Genomic DNA, 20,305 nt, shown 5'->3' on the forward strand with positions numbered 1-20,305 from the left:
CATTGTGCAGGTCAGCATGAGGGTATCTTGCTACAACTATTGCACCAATTCTCTGCTTTTGCACAGTGTAAAACTCTCCTGGAACTCGGAGCCTGTTGAGTTCGACTGAGGAGACCACTACTCAGAAGTGAGACCCCATGTAAATACATCTGTAGTGTGAAAAGGTCTTCCCAGAAAGCACTTGCAACAATACCACACTTGAGGATGGCTTTTAGAACTGGCATCCTAAATCATAGGATTGTGAACAGCAATACACTGTCATGAACTAAGCTCACAAGACCTGGGAAGCCAAGCTCTGGTCTCCTGTAAGGCAGCACAGCAGAGCCACGCTGAGCACAATGGGGATTGTTTGTTTACACCAGCTGAAGAGAAGGGAACATATTTGTTTTGAGTGAGCTGTGTTAGAATACATATTTTTTATATGCCCGGACCTCATTACGCAGTGCTAGTCTTCCACATGGATCAGATCCTAAAACTGCTCTACACACTGAAATAAATGTGAGCTCTACCCACAGAACATCTCCAGACTTAGGCCTCATGTCTATCAATGTCATCTTAAAAAACAAACGCTTAAAAAAGAAAAACAACAAAAGTATCTTAGAGACGGTGGAGGATGCTCACGTGCAGTAGATGCCATTCAAGGCGATGCTGAGGAATGACTTGGAGAGACAAAAACCCCATGTAATAAGGCTGGAGAACAGAGTGGGCCTGAAAGAAAATGAGAGATAATTAAAGTTCACTGAAAGAAATGTGACTTGCACCAGTCAGTCAGGAGTTTTCTGAAAGTGAGAGGAAATGATCCTTTCATAGCAGGCACGAGGCTGCCCTAACGTCCCCCCAGGCAAAGGTAGCCACAGCCCCTGTTGTGCGCGAGACATGAGAGCCTTCACTGGGAAGAGTTAAAGCACTGCTCAGCAAACAACCTGAAGAGCTGCACGCTGTATTCATGTACAGGAAGGTATGAGCCAACGGAGAGAGACATTCAGAGGCAATCAAAGAGGATCTGAGCCTCCCTGAGCACTCACATGACAGTTGGGATCATTTCGGATCCCTTCCAATGAAGATAAAATAGCATCAAAAGCAGGGAGGGTTTTTTCTTCTTTCTTTTAAGGATGAAAACATAACATCATTAGTCAAATTTACTCTGAACTTCCGCCTCCTCATGTTGATTTGTACTCAGGTTGAGTAAACATATCTTTCCATCAAGGTAAATAAATGTAAAAGCCTATCAGTAACTTAATTGCTTAACGAATGATGCAGTGTGGGGTGTAACACTGTTTTTGACTATGCTGTTGAAGTTAACGACCTCTCAAAAACACCTATTATATATCTTGGCAGTAAAAAAAAAAAAAAAAAAAAATCTGTTCCTACTTGAAAATTTGCTCATCAAATTTCAACCATTTTCCAATCATTTTTTCCCCAGTTTTGGGAAGGGGGGTGGAGACGTCCTAGGGCAATTTTCTAGGTGTACTGTTGTCAAAAAGAGTTTATCAGTGTGAGACACTATCTTTTGCAGGTCTGCATGCCCCCGAGAAATTAAATTTGAGAAAAGCAGAGAGTCAGTCCACAACAAGGGCAGAAGTTACCAGGTGTATGGGAAACACCTCCAAGTAAAAATGGTTCACATTTCACTGGGGTGGGGAGGTTCAGCCCACAGGTGTCAGGCAGGAGCCCGATCTCTGACGCACAGCACACGCGTAGGGACATCTATCTGGTAACGTGAACTCCTCCGTCCTGGTGTACCTGGTGCCCTGGGCTGAGAGGACCCAAGGGAAAAGCAGTATTGCTGGTTAAAAGAAAGCCATTTGACAGAGGTGCAGGCAAAATCAGCTCTCCGGTGAGAGGACAGCCAGGGAGGAGTGTGTACCAGGCATTGGAGACTGAAATCTGGCTTGCGGTGGGCAGGCAGGCAGAGCGCAGAGGCACAGCTGCCAGGCTGACATGATGGATCAGAAAAGGCACTAAGGAACTGCAAGAGTCCGGGCAGCTGAAGCAAAGCAAAACATGGAAAGGCAATAGGTCAGCCCATCTTTACAATCTATCAATTAAACAATCACCCACTTCCAAAGGCGTGTTATGTCCTGAGCAGTGGATATCCCAGCATGTGATCGCTGCCGTGATGGAGCGACAGGCTCACAAACAGGAATTAATAATAATAATTACTAGGACTGCTAATAATTTTGGATAGGCCATTCTATAGTGAACCCCTCCGAGGAAATAACATGGTTGGGTATTTTGGCTTAATTATACGGTCCCATATCAGCTTTACTCAGCCCACTGCAAAACAAAGGTGTGTTCAAAATTGTCCATTATGTGGGAGGGTTTAGCCAAAATCTCACCCTGCTTCGGCCAGTTAGCGGGGGTGAGAGTGCTGCGTAGTTAGCTTCAGCTGCTTTCTCCAAAGCCCTGAAGCTTTCAGAAACATTCATTTCTGTTGGCATCACTCAACAGCTCATTGTTAGGATTTGTTCTCATTGGCATGCATGAACTAAGACTGATGTATCAGGCGATCCAGAGTGACAGCCTTCAGCCCAAAAAGTGGATACCTACTTCCCTTAGAGTCCAGGGACTCACACTTGACTCAGAGGATATATGCAAAAATTATCTTTCCTCTCTCATTTGCCTGTGTTAAGCCTAAAAGCATTCATCCAAATTAGCAATCAGGCAAACTGTGCATGCAAAAATCTGCACTTGTACAAACCGTGCCTTTTTTTTTTTTTTTCTTTTTGGTAACACTGTAAGATTAAATATCTTGACAAAAGACGAAAACCCTTTAACAAATCTTCCCCTAGAGAAAAGTAGCATTTTTTTTTATTCCATTTACTGTCAAATGACATAAAGAAAGTATAGCTGAACACAGTCCTATAGGTTGATTTGTTGCTTTAAATAATGTCACTAACATCCAGATATCAATGTGATGGTGAAAAAAAAAAAAAAAAAAAAAAAAGTTCACATTTAGCTAGATTCAATTACAGACCTAGAAATTGAAATTAAGTCTGATGCTACATGCTTAATTCATGTTTGTGTGACTGAGAAAGAGAGTATCTGGTTTACCTTGAATTTCCTGCCCTAGTGTGGTGAAAACATGACCCATTACATTAATTAAAAAATAGTTTTCAAACGTAGCTTAAGTCATATCACACTGGCAGGAAAAGACAAACACTTTTTGTCCTCAGCCTGTTATATGATATAAGGGAAGCTGCTCAACATCTTTCCCCTTGATTCCCGGGTATATCTCACAATTCCCATTGTGGAATCGAAATAAATAAATAAAATAAAATAAAATAAAATAAAATAAAATAAAATAAAATAAAATAAAATAAAATAAAATAAAATAAAATAAAATAAAATAAAATAAAATAAAATAAAATAAAATAAAATAAAAATAAATTAAAATAAAATAATAAAATAAAATAAAATAAAATTCACAATTAGTAGCCAAAGATTCTTCTTTAATTAAAAAATTTAGCATTTGTCCCTCAAAACTCATAACCATCTTCCAACCACACTGACTGAAACTGATGCATATTGGCAATTATCACGTGTGTTATTCAGGTCTATACTTTGCTCTGTGTTACCTTGTTTGGGTGCTACACCCAGTATGGTACATTTGAGTTTAATACCCCAAAATGCCATATCATATCAGAGGAATTTAAACCAGCACACATTTGACTACTGATTTCACATATGGGGCTGGGACTAACTTTTCTCCTAATATGGTGATGGCACAGGCACTATTTAAATGATTCCTGAGCCTTGTAAATATACACCAGATGTATCTTTTGTAAATGTTACATTTTTCAACATCTCAGCATTTGTGAATAGTTGAAAGCTATGCCAGCCATGCTTTAATGGGGCACAGAAGCGTGCTGCATTCAAAGAAATGGCACACCATTGCAATAGTCAAAATTACAAGCGCTGTCAAAAGCGACATTTTCGCTTTATTGATTAGCACCAGGTAATGCAGTGCTCTGCATTGCATGCTCATATGGGCCATTTTCAGATGATGTTTCTGTGCACGTGGGTGCACAGAGGGACCTGGAACTGGATCTGTAGGGGCACGCAATGGGGAAGGAGGAGGGCAGAGACCTGGAGACCTGGAGGTGCCCCTGTGTCCACGACAGACAGCCCAAGGTGAGGTGGGAAGGGCTGCAGGGGCTGCTGATCCCAGGGTCTTTGGTCATCAGCACATCTTTCCTGCTAGTGCTGGTGCTGTGTATGAGGCTACAATACGATTTTCTGTGGCTCAGGCTCCTGCTGCTTGGTCCTCAGCACAAAGAGAGACATCTCCCGTGGGAGATGGAGCACAGGTTACCTTCATTTGGCTGTAAGAAGCATTCATCTTGTGGGCTTTTCTAGACCCTTTCACTCCCCCGAACTCTTCCTGCCTTTCCTGTGTTGCTGCAGAAATCTAGTAGGAGATCCGGGAGCAGGTGTGTGGCAGGTAATGGGAAACATCCACTGCTCCATTTCTACCTCCCGGCACTTGACCTACCCATCGCCACATCCCGACTGCAGCCATGGCCTCCCTGACAGCACCAGGCGGTAAAAAGAGCCATCAGAAAAGAAACCAGCACATTTGTCTGAAAACCCACTTCTCTCCTTTGCAAGATTTGCACCCCAGCTGTACCACAAATAAGAAGGAAGGCCTTTACAGTGTTGCATGGTTCCCATTATTAGAAAGGCAGAGTGCTTTTTCCTCGGTGAATTTCGTGCTGGATTTGCGCCACACACCTCGGTCCAGCAAATAAGCTAAAAATCAGAGCTAGGTGACACATGACAATAAACTTAGAGGGAATGGACTAGCTGTAATGCCCCACTACAAGTATTATTTCCAAGTTCACAGGCTTGCAAATTAAAATGTCCCTGGATCACTGCCATAAAAAAGAACATTAAAAATCAGGGGAAGAGGTCTGGGCATCTGTTAGAAGCATCTAATATATACCAAATGTGTATGCTGAGCTTCTTAGATATATGCATTGCTGAAATATAGCCTACAACTAATGTAAAAGCAGAAATATTTTAATTGTATTTTTCCATTTGATATTCAAATGAAAAAAATATATCTTATTAAACACAACACTTGGCTTTGCTATTTTAATAAAAAATAAGTTGTTGAGGAAAAGAAAAGCAAAACTACTGATTCCTTTCCTTATGATGATCAAATGAGCCTTTCATGTTTGTATCTTATACTTCACTTTTTAGCATTTTGAGGCAAATAGCAGATATCAAAACTTAGTAAATAATCAAAGACTTATTCAGTTTTTCCAAACTGTCATGCTGCTTATCTTGTAATAACTGATCTCTTAGGTAGCATAAGCTATTTAATTGCTACTGAAGATTATTTGAATGAAAAAGAGACGACACTCTCCCTTACCCCTCAAAAAGACAAAACTATATTCTTCAAAAAGACACATGCCAGCAGATAGATTCTGATCTCTTATACACACTCACAAGTGCAATTGCTAATTTTACAAGATTTGATAGGAGCTGCGGATCTGAGATTACACCCTGTCCTCCTGACTGCACATTCCACATGGAAAATGGCTTAATTTGGAAATAAAATTTGTTGCTGATAAATCAAGACTCCATAGTCTTTGGGTATCAGAATAACCAAACCTACTAAAGGATTTTAAAAAGCAGCTAAGTATGCACAGCAACTGTATTTTAAAGGGACTTTTTACAGTGTTTGGCAAAGTGCGTATTCATGTATCCCCCCTGACATGATAGACTGTAATGGCTTCGGTCTGTCATGTCAACCATCTGCATATTAAACAGTCCCTAAGTACACATTGACACAGCAGACCCTAATAGCTCTGAAGCCGTAACAATCTACTGAGTCAATAATATGCATGTTAAAGAGCATCTCATGTACTTCCATCAATATCTTTTATCTTTTACTTAATTTGTATCTTCTTTTTATATTTATAGCCAGAGTTAAGGTTTTAGGAACCTTTATCCTTAACGTGCTGCCGCAGATGTGAAACATGTGGCACAGAGAGGCAGATGCAGTAGCAAAATCCTTCCCTAGGATCTGGGCCAGATCTTAAAATGACGACTGTAATATTTTTACACTGGCAAAGTGCATTCTTCCTCCTGTTCCAGATAAGGTGGAAATATCCTCTCATTTCTGCTGGGCCTGATTCGGTGCCGGTGAAAACCACGGGAAAGATTCCCGGTGATTTCACAGGCTTTGGATGGAGCCCAGTGTGATGCTACTCATTTCCTATTACACATTTCCTTCTAATTAAATGAAATAGGTCACAAGGGGAAAATGAAACAAAAGACAAATGTATTTACTTACAGTAATATCAACCCCAAAAAAGACACTCAGAAACAAGAGAAAAGATAACACAAAATACGCTGTCTCTTCATTAACTTGAAATTACATCTGGTACCATAGTCTTAATTCATTCCAGTGTGATCCTGAGATCTTTTATGCTGTGGAAGAAGGAGACTGTTATTTAAGCATAAGAAAATGGTGAGTTAATTTCCTTTGTCTAAATAACCACTAAGAAAAAAGCTTAATTTGCTTTTCCTCAACTTTACTTCACTGAAGCATGCTATGTTCCTCTCGTACTCTGAGCACACAACTTCCCCACCTTCTTCCTCTCCTCTTGCTTTCTGTAAGCATCACAATTTGGCTCACACTTTTAAAAGTGAATCCAAAGTGCAGTTTGTGTTTCCAAAAGGCAGAACCAGGGCCAGGGAGGCCACTTGACCCTATCGGCAGATCTTACTGGCCTGAATTCCCCGCTCCTTTCCACTAATTTGACACCAACATGTCTTTGAAGCACAAATGGATTTATTCCAGCATATCCTTGATTAACTCTCACACCAGTGAGAGCAGAAATGTGGTACTCTCCCTGTTGCTTTCTGGAAGTGTACAGGAAATTCTCCCTCTGTCTTGTGCCGTTTCATGTCCCCAGGCACACCAGACCAGATCATCTACTTCTGTGCCTCACTTCAGGACAGCATGCCCTAATCACTTCCTGGCCCGCTATTCACTCACATGCCAAGAGCTGATGGCACCTGCCCTCCATTAATTCCTCAGCAACTTTCTTGCTGTTCCCAGCAGGCTTTCCTTCCCAACACAACAGCAGGGAAGTCAATCAGACGCCCACGTGCATGCCAAGGGATCTGCCCAACTATGGGGCTGGTCCTCAGAGTAGTACAGGCACTTCATCCAACATGTCACAGTGCATTATCAGGACAGGACTTTGAAAGCAACGGGTAACCACCATTTATTATTTGAACTCATCCACTGAAGATCTAACAAGTAGATTTAGTTTGGAGCAGGAGATGTTTTATTGTTTGTTTGTTTGTTTGTTTGTTTTCTAAATGAAAAAAGCTGTTGAAATACTCAAAGCAAATGTACAAAAGCTGAAAGACGTGTCATTAAAAAAAAAAAAAAGATAAAAGCAAAAATCACTGGAAGTCCTGCTATCTACATTCCCAGTACTTCCCTTAGCTAAGGGAGACAGCCCAAGCAAAGCTCTGGAGGGACTCATTCCTGAGGGAAAATGCTCTCTGCCAGCTCCTTTGTGCAATGACGCAAGTCATCACCAAAGCATAGATGAAGGGCACTCCTCTCTCTGCAGCATTACAGGTACAGCCCTGCCTGCTTTAGGAAAATGTGTCCTCCCTGGCCTTGATGCAGGAGCTCTCCTTTGCTGCTCTAGCTAGTCAACCGTGGCATTTTCTGCGTAAATGTGAGGAAAAGGGTCAAAGTCCTCTAGCAGTCCAACAATCAAGACTGGTCCAGCCCTGATGAAAGTGAGAATGTCACACAGCAATGATAGGGCAGCTCTGAATCATACATATGACACCTGCCTGCTGATCTGGCTCTTCTATTTTCACTTAACTAGCTGCACAGGCTTACCAGAATTACCAGGCAGTGGAAAAGAAGGACAAGAGAAGGAGGACTGCTGGCCACACAGCCAGAAAGAGTCCTTTAATGCAAATCCTCAGCACTGAAGATGACGGGGTTGGGTAATGCTCACTCAAGGCTTTGAGCACTTCCAGGAATTGTTCCACTGATTTATGAGGAGAGGTCACCCAGTCCAACCACACATTAGAGCAACTGATGTCTGTCACAACGTGAAAGATTCATCAGCCTCTGTCAGCAAATGAGACTGATAGCCTGATATCTAAGGGCAATGAAGAGAAACTGACTGAAAGAAATGGGGTTCCATAGGTGTGGTGCTCCATGTCACCCAAGAAACCACCCGGTGTGTATTGCAAGTACAAGGTGGGTTCTCAAAGAGTGATGGCTTTTCATATTGGGAAAGTGAGAAGAGTCTTCCTTTCTCCCGTACCACATCCAGCTGCCACCAAGACTACCCAAACCTGGCCTGGTCCTGAGCCCACCAAAGTCAATGGAAAGATGCCTAGTGACTTCAGTGAAGAAGGCTCCATATACTCAGGCAAATGTGAGAGAGAGAGATTTGGGCAGGGCTATGATTTCACTGTCTGTGTGCATAGGATGTCTCCTTTCCCACACGGAGGAACGTTGGCCACCCTTCCCACTTTTTTGGTTCTCAGTGTTCAACACTGCACCTGGAGTTATCTCCCATTTACCAGTGAGCTGATTTAAGTGTCTGACTCAGTCACATATGTTTGGCTCACTTATCCAGAGTAAGATTTGGCCTACTAGCTGTGAAAACAGCTTATATCACATGTGCTGCAAAGCCTAGCCAGAACAGGCTGAATAAAGGATGAAGTTTAATCATGGAAATGTTGACCTACAAATAGAGAACAAAATGTTAAACCACATGGTATAGGGTGCTGCACACCCCAAATATCAAGGAGAGGAAAGAAGAATTGAACACATTTGGAAAGTAAAGCTTACTGTTTTGGTTTTATTTTTTTCTTTTTTTTTTCCTTTTTCTTTCTGCAGATTCGGAGAGTCAGACCCACACTGTTCCCGCTCGCGATGACACCCTGGCATCCGAAGAACAACATGACACCCACCACAAAATGCTGCTGTTGGCTGGCGCTGTCTAAAGTGGTGAGGTTTCGTGAGGGAGGTGAGACTGCCAAAGGAAGGCAAGTGGGGGTGTCACAGTGAGTGGGACCCGGCCACCAGCATGACTCTAGTCTATGGGACCTGTGAAAACTGGAGATAGGTAAACATGACGGAGATAAATGTCCCTTTTATCCCGTGTCCTTGAAAACAATCTGTGGGTTACCTCTAATGACTGGGGAGGGGGGTCTTTGTAATTATTTTCACACCACCTTTCATCTGGAATTTTCTCACCTTTGTAGGTTTCACACAAGGAAGGGTAGCTTTTTTGGCAGAGAACCCGTTTCCATTTTTAATCACAGCCATCACACAAACAGTTCATCTCACAGGATGTGAAAACTTTCTCATAGGCTTTATTTAACATAATTTGGTGGGTTGAAAAAGACAAAGAATAATTTTTAAATCAACTATTGTCTTGCTTTCAATACCTCGCCCGCTTTGTCTTTAGGTACGCTGCATTTTAGACAAATGTAGTTAACAGCAGCCGGCCAGACCTTACTGACTGACAACTGTTTCTTTACAGGATTTCTATGTGCCAAGGAGCTGGACAGTAATATCCATTTGGTATTCATGGAAAGTACTTGCAGAACAATAATGACAATAATTGCTTCTGATTCTTGTGTTTACAACACTGCCAAAGTATCATTAGAGCCTTATTTATAGATAATAATGCTTATTAATCACACATATTTGAATTTTGGAATGTATTAGATTAATATTCTTTTGTAACTTGGTTCTGTACTAATGCTATGAAAAGCAGTTTCTGAACGCAGCCCCCTGGAAGTGCTTGCCTCTGAAGAGTAAAATCATCCAAACCATCTGCAGGTAAGGACAAAGGGCACACCTCTTCCTTAGCAGGCCAACACCAGGACTGCAAACGCAATTCCCCAAAGCAGTTCTTTCGGACTAATTTTGGGGACCGACTCCTGAAAAAAAATACTGTGAAAGGTGTGATAGTAATGTCACACTTGAGCTTGCTTTTTGATGCCCTATGAAACAGTGTGCTTTGAACAGCTTTAAAAAGAAACTACTTTTTCTATCATCTCCTTCTTGAACAGTCTACTCTACCCTATGGGCAAGTTTAGGATTCGTGATCCTGGACCTTAGGATTTGTGATCAATCGTGGGGTTGGTAATGAGAAATATAGTACAAAAATCACTCCTAATTTTGGTTATTAAATAATTCCAGCTTTTATATATCAACGTCTGCTGCGATTCAATAACGTGATAGAATGAAAATGGATTTTTTAAAATGACAGTTACAACAAGCAAAAATGTCACCCAAATCTCAATATCAACTGCCATATATTCATATTCTCCTTTGTCTCCCTGTAGCCCATTACAATGCTGAAAAATACACCAAAGCAACTGCAGTACCAAACTCTTCAATTTTTGGTGTGTAGCCAGCTCCATAAATTTGCATTTAAACAAATAAAATCCAGAACAGTGTAGTATGTCTTTTTTTTTTTCTTTTTTTTTTTTCCTTCCTGAGATGGTTCTTCAAGCAAATTTAAAGAGGCTCTGTCAGTTTAGGGATCGCATTTCTGTCTGTTTTTTTTCTTTTTACCCACCCCTGATGTAACATAGCTACTACAAACGCGAGAAATTAGAGAAACTGTTCTTTTCTCTTTCTGTATGTTATTCTGTGTGCCCATTTTGTGCTTTTTATAGCTCTCTGTGTGGCGTCAGTGCAACCTGTCCCTCAGTGTCACAGTCCCCATTGTCTCCAGGGATCTTTTACACAGCCACAGTGGCAGAAAAAGAAATAATAATTAAAATGCAGAAGCCTTACGTTGAGAAGAACACTTGTGGCTTGCTACAACTCCCGCAAACTGCTCTCAGCTTATATATTTTACCGGACTGAATTACCAAGCGAGAGTGTCCCTTTAAAATGCCCTTCACCTATTAATATGCTAGTGTGCTTTTCTTACTGTTTTTTATAAAATGCGAGTGTTGAGGTTTCCCAGGGACTTCGAGCCTATCAAGACAGTCGGTTCTCAGCAAAGCCCAATCATTTCTAGACAAAGCAAAGATTTGAAAAAAAAAAGAAAAAAGAAAAAAAAAAATCTCAAAGCTTGGTTTGGGATGAAACCAAAGAGCAAAGTTCGGGCCACAGTTTGGAAGGGGGCCCGGCCCTGACAGGTTCGACCAGCAAAGGCCTTTGCCCAGGAGCAGGACAAAGAAGGGCACGGCTCACAAACAGGGGACATGATTTTACTAATTTTACTAATTTTAGGGATTTTGCTGGGACGGGAGACTCATTTGCATTGTTTCAGCCCCAACTTGCAGACAAAGCAGGAGTGCCCAGAGGCCCAGCACTGGGTGTGTGCAGAGGAGGCTTTGGACTGGGCCCGTTTCCTGCTTTCTGCTCAACACCCTCCAGCCAAAACTGACCACAAAAATGGTCATGCTGTACCGAGGGGACTTGCGCCAATATTTGCTCATTTGTTTCAGTTCTCCTAATTCTCCTCTTCTGAATACGGGCCCGTAAAGCCAGGTAAGGACGCCCGCTGCCTGCTTTACCAACAAGGAGGGGCCGGTGGCATATTGTAACCTCTCCAGCTGTTGGCAGCCCCTCCAAACGTTAGAAATATTTTCCTCAAGTTTCAGTGTGCCACAGTGCAGGAAGCTGTCCCTCGAACAGACCTTTAAAATTTGCACGTGATTATTTCCTATTGCTAGCAAGAAATACGTGGCAATGTTTAGTAATAACATCCTAATTTCCAAAAGTCAAAACATCAGCACGTAAAATCATAATTCCCCCAATGCAGACTCCAGTCTTCTTATTTTCTTAATCGAGTAATGAACAATAATTTCTATTATTGATGTCTTTTTTTTTTCAGGGTGGTTGTGGTTTAATCGTTTCTCCTACCTCTGTGAAACGAAAGGCAAAGCAAACAGTTATCACATGGGAAAAGGTAAGTTTGTGATTTATATCCGTAGGGCTGATGCTAAACCTATATGAAGATAAAACACCAACATTTTACCATTTTTTTTTCAGTCAGAGATACAGGAAGTCAGATTTTTATATCCATATTTGACTTTCTCAAGAAAAGTGGCCCGTCTTTTTAGAAAATATTGAGTTTTCACAATTCTCACTGAAGTCAAACGAAGCTGAAAATGCCCCATGCCTATTGAAAAAAAGGCCCCTCTCCTGCAGTAGGTATCTACTAGGTAGATAGTAGGTATCTAGGTTTGTGCATGCACAAACTCCCAGTTTGAAAGTGCCGGCCTTCCTGCACAAAATAAGTAGATGAACCTACAAATACCTCTCACAAATACCTCCCAGCACAAATACCTCCCAGCAATTTTAGCACACGAGTAAGCATATGCAAAATCAGACCTCCAGCAAATCCCAAGCAATGAGCAGCAAAAACACCTTCCTAGTGTTCAGTGGGGTTGATACCGGTTACATTTTGGATTTGTAGACATGGGATAGGATAACCAAAATGGAAAAGTTTTGACTAACTTGTTCACTAACAGGGTCTCGGCGGTCACAAAACATTCAAAATCTACATTCAACTGAAAAAGATCTAATCAGAGAGAGAGAAAACAACAGAGATAGAAAACAACAGAGAGAATTTCAATATCATCTTTTAGTTGTATATTTTTATTTGCTATATTTTTCACTAGAACAATATTATCCTCTTTGTATTTAGCATTGGTTTTATTGTCAAATAGTTATTCTTTCTGCTACCAAATTGCATGATTATTGTGTATTTATCCCTCCAGATACGTAACATGAGCATTTCTCTTGCTTATTTTTATATCATTTATAGCCACTAAAATTTTGGATTTGTAGCTCCACACCGTCTTCACAGAACTGTAAGACACAAGCAGGAATACAAATAAAAACATACCTGCTCATCAAGTATTCTTCTAAGCAAAAGGAGAAAAATTAATCTTTGTGTATTTCTAAATAGTCCTGTAGGAGTCATATACTTTTACTATGTGCTATATATTGTATAGTTTCTTCCTCTGTTATGACATGTCTGATTACTTTAAAAAAAAAAACTTTCAAAAACATTAAGGCACAAACCTTTGTATGGAGTACTTTTAGTATGCTTTTTATTCTGACAAGATTAATAATTATCCCATAAGCATGACACAGTTTTAAAATGTTGTTCCTGGTATGAGTTAGCATTGTTCATATAGGTATAGATGTGGAAAGAAAGGGTATTTCACAGCAGAGAAATGTATATTTAAACAAAGAGTGGTAAAACTGTTTTAAAAGGATTTTTTTTTTCTTGTCACTATTATTCTGAATTTAAAATAACTATAGTGAGTTTCAGAAGTGAATTGGCCATTTATAACAAAAATGGAAGCTACTGAAACTAATGGGAAGTCATTTGGAGAAGTATATCAAATGCCCCAGGGCTTCAGGCAAAAGTGGTGAGAAAGAGATCTGCCGTGTGGAGGGTGACAAGCGTGTTACCTCCCCCTCGGTCACCAACTTTTGCCCTCTTCTGTGGCACCTGTGACTAACTCCTGCTGGGAACCAAGCTACAGACTACCCAGACTTTTGCTCTCCTTCAATAAGACAGTTCCTAGGTGCTTATAGTCCTCATGACAGCCGTAGCACTTGCCAGAAGGTGTCATTTCCCTCTTCACTAAGCTCATACACATCCAGTGCTTTCCACTGGTGCAAAGACACTTTTTTTTTTTTTTTTTGCCTAGCTGTTCCAAATGCCCACTCATATGTATCCTATGTATTGTATGTATCAACTCGAATTATTGCTGGCTTGGTTCACTGAAGCCCGAGCCAAAGCAGGTAGGGTGTAAACTGTAGGTTTCTTAGGAGTAAGTACAAGGTCAACCTAGCCCTGAGAACTAACCCCAGCAGAATTCCCATTGACATTGGAAACATGCGAAAATAATCCCTCTGTTTCTACTAAGGTCCAAAGGAGTTACACCAGGGGGAAGACTGAGGGCCAGATTCTGCTCTTTTCAGTAAGACAAAGCACCAGGTGTCCTCAGTGAACAGGGCAAGTAGGATTTGGCCCAACTGAAGGAACACAGGGCTGGCTCCCAGAGGCTGAGCTGTACCTCCTCGCTTGGGTTGGAGCAGGGCAATGAAATTTGGGAGTCGATAGACCTCGTATTAGGGAAAGGACTGAGGGCTGCACCTTCTTCCCACTAAAACCAGCGGCAAGGCAGCCAGTGGCACCTCAGTTTTGCCCGCGCTGAAGTGCAGGATTCAACTCTGCTACACTCTACTAACTTCTCTTGCAGGAGTAATTTTTCAGTAATGCAAAGTCAAATGCCACAGGGCTCACTTTTTACAACATCAGGCTGAATTGTATAAACTCCCATTCTAAATTTAAAGTCTTACTGCATTACTTGAGTTCATACTTTTCATAAATGTCCCGTTGTGGTACAGTTTCACTACGTATAAAAACACATGCAGGTATTATGGGCTGTATCACTTCATTTCATCTCATTAATCAGCTACTTAAAAATGTTTTCCTTGCAGTGCAGTAGAAAATGAAACAAATGTTCTTTTTTATCATTTCCCAAATTAAATTTATATTCCATAATGACTGTATTTCATGTGCAAAATAACAAAATATGCTTACATACCTGACTTCACTTCTTTAGTGAATTGCTTCATTTGTAAAATGGTGCATATAAAATTGGAATCTAAAATGAATTACTTGTTTTTTCTTGCTATGAAACCTTGTTTAAGTTCATAGCAATTTTAAATATGATACATTTAAAATATTAATATTTCCCATATATTATTCACTGACTTTCAGGTTTCATCTCAAGTTAGAGGCACTTCATATTTCAAAGGAAGAACTGTTTCTTTTTTTTTTCAGTACTAATGTTCTATTAATTCACTTTGTAATATCACTCTAGTTCAGACAAATGAAATTGCACTAAATTGCTTATGCCAAGAATCAAGCTAAAGTTGTTGGCATTATATAAAATTCCATTTTCCATTATTATTTTATGTTTGTTTTTGTTTTTTGCTTTTTTTTTTTTAATCTCAGTATTGTCTTTTAGGTATAATTCATAGCCCTGTTTAGTTTGTTCTATGACAAATATATATGCACAAATATTTTTATGCTGAGGTGGGGGTGTAAGTAGGTATTTACAGTAAAGTCTGTAACTTAGGTGATTTTTTACGAGGGACTAAATGCGAACTCCCAGTGAACAACCTTTACAGGTTTTTCCTTTATGAATATTTTTTTACTTTGTGTAGTTTTATCTTCCAGCATGTGTATCATCACACACGTGTATATACACGCACATACACACACATATACATTTATGAAAAATAAATTGGTGTGCGCGTAGAGATGCTTGAAATGTCTCATATGCATATTATACAACATATGCCATTCATGTAATCACTTTATATTTATATATATATAAATAAAATTCATTTTATATACATAAATAAAATATGTGAAGGTATTCCTTAAAGGAGCTATAAAGGCCTAAATGTAGGTGGATTCTTCATCACATCCAAAGAACGAAAAGACCGGGGATATAAAACAGAATCTTTTTATATGACCATGTATCTTTTATAATCTCTCCATAAAGTCCACATGGCTACTTAACTATTTCCAGAGATGTGAATGGAAGTTATAGCTGGACAGGCTGAAAACCTTTAATAAGTAAAGCAGCATATAATCCTATGAAATGCTTTTCAGGAGTGAAATAATTACAAAACGCTGGAGCAAGAGTGGCAAACAGCAGTAAAATCACCTGTGAATAGATGTAAGAAGCTATAAATATACTTCGATATTTGTATAGTCGACTTTCCCTGACTTCCATCAAAATCAGATGTTCAGGAGTTAGAAATCCAACTCCAAGGAATGCAGATTAATACTTATATTAATATATAGCCTGTGCCTTAAACTTTAAGTTTGTAACGTTGTTAGTAAGGCATCCTCTGTTTTCATGCTGATATTTGTTCCCTTTGCAATTTAAAAAAAAAAAAACAAAATTAACCCAACTCTTTAAAAAATAGCTTGAAAAATGACTGATGCAAATCCTTGTCACTTGTGAATACAATGAAATTATACTCAGAAGAGTGAACGACAGGAGAGCCTCCTGCTCAGAAGCAGAAAAGAATGCCCTGTTCCTCTGCAGTCCTCAAACGCCAGGATTTTGCAATATGAATTAGACCTCAAATGCAAATTAACCTCCGAAGGGGGAGAAAAAAAAAAAAATCAGAGAGACATACCGAGTCAAACGCTCCTTTTTCTGCCTATCTCGTCCACAATGTTAAAATAGGCTAAACAAAACAAGTGCACATCAAGATAGAGCCAATTAAGGCGAAGAAAGCGGGGAGGGGAGGGTGGGGAGGCAGCCACCTTCCTGAACACATGGGGAGTGGGAGCGCATTATCCCACGATGAGCCATCCCTACCTTCTGAGTGTTTCAAAGGCAGACAACTGGGGGAAATTGGAACCAGCTTGGATTTTGGTGATCCGCTTGCACCCGGGATGCGGGGCGGCGGGGGGCGTGGGGGGTGGCAGAGGGTCGGTCCGGGAGGGGGCGGAATGAAAAGGGGGAGGGAGGGGGGATCGAGAGAGGGTGCCTCGTGGTGCGCAAGGGAACGGTGATTTTTTTATTATTACTATTTTTTAGGGAAGGGGAGAGGGAGGGGAGGCAGCGGCGGGGTGAGCGGGTCCCCCTGCTGCTGGCGCGGAGGAGGGCGGAGGGGAGCCCAATCCCCCCTCCAAAAAAAAAAGGGGGGGGGGGGGGTTGTGGGGGCACCGGACAGCCCTGGAGGGGCGCGGAGGGGCCACTGTGCGGTGCCGGCGGCGGGCAGGGGAAGGCGCTGCCCCTATCCCGGGAGCGAGGGGGTTGTTTCGGGGTGCTGCCCCCCCATCCTTCATTCCCCCCCCCCCCCCCCCAACATCCCTCCCCGGGCCCGCGCAGCCCCTCCGCGTCCTCCCCCGCCCCAAGCCCTGCCGGCTGCCTCACCGCTCCCGGCGGCTCCCCGCTTGGAAATGGAGACCGGCAACTCTCGCCAGGGCTCGCCAGCATCCCACGGTCCTGAGGAAGGAGTTTGGGGCGGCGGGGAGGCGGGGGGGGGGGGGGGGGGGGGGGAAGGTTGGGGGGGTTGGGGGCTTGGGGGGGGAGGGGGGTGTTTGAGAGTGACGGTGGGGCGAGGAGGAGGAGGAAGGAGGAAGGCTGGGAAGAAGAGGGTGGGGGGGAGACGGAGCTCCTGAAATGGAGCCAGCCCGAACGGGAGCCGATGCTGGAGCAGGGGCTGCGTCATTTCGGGGCTGGGAGAGGGCGAGCCCCCCCCCCGCTCCGGCGGGGCGCTGCGAGGCCGCCCCCCCCCCACACACACACTTACACGCACACCCCCCTGCAAGCCCCCGGAGCCGGGACGGGGCAGGAAACCCCCCCGCAAGGGGCAGGACCGGTGCCGAGCGGTGCCAGGGGAGGAAGGGGCAGCGGGGGGCGCACGGGGGGCGCAGGGCAGGGAGCAGGAGCGGCCACGGTCACGCGTGGGGGCATTTCACGGGGGGGGAGGGGGGGTCGCAGTGCCACATTTCAGGGGTCCCCGGGAGGGTAGGGGCGAGGAGGAATGATCGGCATGTCTGAAACGCGCAGCCCTTCAAAGAGTTTCAGCTGGGCGAGTGGCAACGCCTTCTGCCCCTTCCACGTTTGGAAGCTCAGTAAGGGGGAGGAGGGGGAAAAAAACAGATTTTTTCCTTCTTTTTCCCTTTTTTTTTTTTTTTCCATGCCGGACAGTGGGGCTCTTTGAGCGTACTGTAATGTCCCGCAATTACAAACAAACTTTCCTTCTGCAGAGAGGAAGTAGCTGAGACTGAGGATCTGAAGCTGAGCGAGTTGCCAGCGGCTACCCAGGCCTCAGCTGACCCTCGCCGAAGGGCAGGGGCCGTGGTGGCACGGCCGTGGGCGCGGGGGCTGCGGGTGCCGCGTGCTGCGCACCCCAGGGAAAAACGGGCAACCTCTCCCCTTCTTTCACCTGTGCCCCTGGTCCAAGGCAGTTTCGCTCTGACACTCATCCTCCCACAGGCTTTCTAAGGTCAGCTTTGGACATTCATGTCCATGTAGTGTTTTATTTTATTATTATTTATTTCCCCACCACCCCCGTGAGAAGCCAAGCTGCTCTGAGCAGGGCTGAGATCGCAGGTGCTGTTATGGAGGCCCGTGGTGAGCATCGCTAAAGAGCAAGAGCAAGGAGTGCCCAGGCCGTGTTACGGCACCGGCACAGTACCATGTCCCAGCCTCGTACACAGCGAGGGTGGAATAGCCAAATATTGACCATCCTCATTACTGCTACGTGCGTATAGGTTTTAGCTTAGCTTACAGCTCTGCACGTGTGTGTGCATGCGTGAAATGTGTGCACGCAAGCACACGTGCACACATCTGTGTATATATATATATTCAATAGTGGGGGGCCTGTTAAGCCGAGCAGTGTTGTCTCTCCTCCAGATAGATGCGTAATGCACACACACAGTGGTGATACCTGAGGTGTTTGGGGGTGGGGATGCATAATATCTTATAAATTTGAAGTTTTTATCAGGCAGAGCAGATTACTTTAAGCGTTCAATTTCTCAGCGATCCAATTTTATTAGGATTTACTATCATTTGTGCTGCGCATCCCTGGGGAAATAATGCTTTGATTAATGTAATCCTGGGCTGGGATCCGCCACATGCCCCTCTCCCAAGAGAAGGGCCCTGTTTGACAAACAAAAACAGAGCCGCAACTCTTGCAATCTGCACTCACCTTTAGAAAGCCCATAGACACGCACGCACGCAAAATGCAGCCACCTCCTCCCCCTAGCCCAAACACAATAGCAGCATTTCAAAACAATGTGCGCTTATTCATTTGCACACAATGCCTCTGATTCAGTGTGGGCTGTACAGTCCAGCCCTCAGCTGCACGGAGCCAGCCCAAAAAGGATACCGCTCTGTTCCCCACTGAGGAGCTGAAGCATCTCCGGGAAGCTCAATGCCTCTCTCTGTATTTCAGGCTCTTCTTGGGCTCCCAACATTTTCTGCCTCTTTGTTTCCCACTGCAGGCCTTGCTGCAAACTGATTTCAAGGCTGCTCGTGCAACCCACCAACTCCCAGAAGCTGTCCATGAGGCCCTTTGGCATGTACCTGGGGGTCCGCACCCCTCCCTGAGTGGGCCCGGTAAGGGGGTGCTGGACAGACACCCCGCTCAGTACCCTGGGGGTGCAGGGACCCCGGGAAACAGCCCCCAGCAGAAAGCAATGCCGTATGCTTTTCGACAGAGAATTGAAGGGACTATTCCTCCCCCTTTTGGGGGGTCGCTTGGTTGCCACCAGCTTTGTTCCCAACCACCAGCACCCCCATTTTTGCTTGTGCCAAAGCCTGGCAGCAAGAGTAACCTTTAAAGGAGTCTGTAGGGATAAAGGTGCCCAGATGCTTTGCCTGTCCTCTGTCCACCAGGTGAAGTGGCCGGTGCTTATCCATCCCTCCTCCTCCCCAAATCCCCCCAAAACACTATTTTAAGGCTTATTTTCTTCCCCGCCTCAATGATGCAGGTCCCAGTGCACCGGAGGAGGACACCCAGTGACAAAGGAGGGCCCTGGCCGCACTTGGGCCACTTTCTTCCAAGTCTGTCTTGCTAAATCCAGGAGGAGGGAGGGACCTGCGGGGCTGGAGATGAGGAGGGATGCGTTTTGAGCCGGGGTGGGCAATGAGATGCCGCTGCCTCCTGCGCGTCCCCGCTGCCCCCCGGTGCGGTGACTCAGCGGTTACGGAGAGCTGGGGGGGGGTCCCCCCCTTCCTCCCCTCTTTTCTCTCCTGATGAAAAACGATGCAATTACTTTTCTGCATGCTGGTCGGGAGAGTTCAAATAACAAGCCTTAAACGCGTTATCAGGCGCTTGTTAAGGGGAAGGATGGAGGGGGGGTGGGGGGGTGAAGATAAGGGGGGGGCGAACCCAGCCTCGCGGTGCGTGGCCGTGCCCGGGGGTTCGTGCCCCTGCCGGTGGGCGCACAGCGTGTCCACGTCTATATGTCTGAAGGTATATGCTCCAGTGAAAGCCTGCTAGAGGAAGAGGTCGGCTCTTCGGCCTGACCCCCCCCTCCCGCACCCAGGGAAGAGTCCCGCTTTAAAACCAGCCCGACCCCCAGCACACCGGGGCGCAAATCGCTGCCGGGAAAAGTTATTTCCACCCCCATCCCACTCCCTTTCCCTTTCCCCCTGCGGCCTCGGGGGGCAACGACCCCCATTTCGCATCTCCCTCGCCCCACCAGGTCCCCTCCTCTGCATCCCCCCCCCCCCCCCCCCCCCTTCCCCCGGCCGCCCCCAG

The 20,305-nt window shown here is 44.1% G+C and overlaps 1 long non-coding RNA gene across 5 annotated transcripts in view; it reads right to left on the bottom strand.

Moving 5' to 3' along the window:
• The window catches only part of LOC106041677 (uncharacterized), a 52,270-nt gene that overhangs the window by 26,634 nt on the left and 5,331 nt on the right, over positions 1-20,305 (bottom strand). For 3 of the 5 annotated variants that reach the window (XR_010826875.1, XR_010826872.1, XR_010826873.1), the window contains exons 1-2: positions 16,966-17,074; positions 622-708 (exon numbers count right to left, since the gene is read on the bottom strand). This is a non-coding gene — a long non-coding RNA (uncharacterized lncRNA). Of the gene's footprint in view, positions 1-621; positions 709-16,404; positions 16,509-16,965; positions 17,075-20,305 lie in introns of those variants that run through there. The other 2 variants (XR_007157664.2, XR_001210616.3) reach the window with 2 other exon arrangements.

This window comes from Anser cygnoides, chromosome 1 (assembly GCF_040182565.1).
Source record: "Anser cygnoides isolate HZ-2024a breed goose chromosome 1, Taihu_goose_T2T_genome, whole genome shotgun sequence".
Lineage (NCBI taxonomy): Eukaryota > Metazoa > Chordata > Aves > Anseriformes > Anatidae > Anser > Anser cygnoides.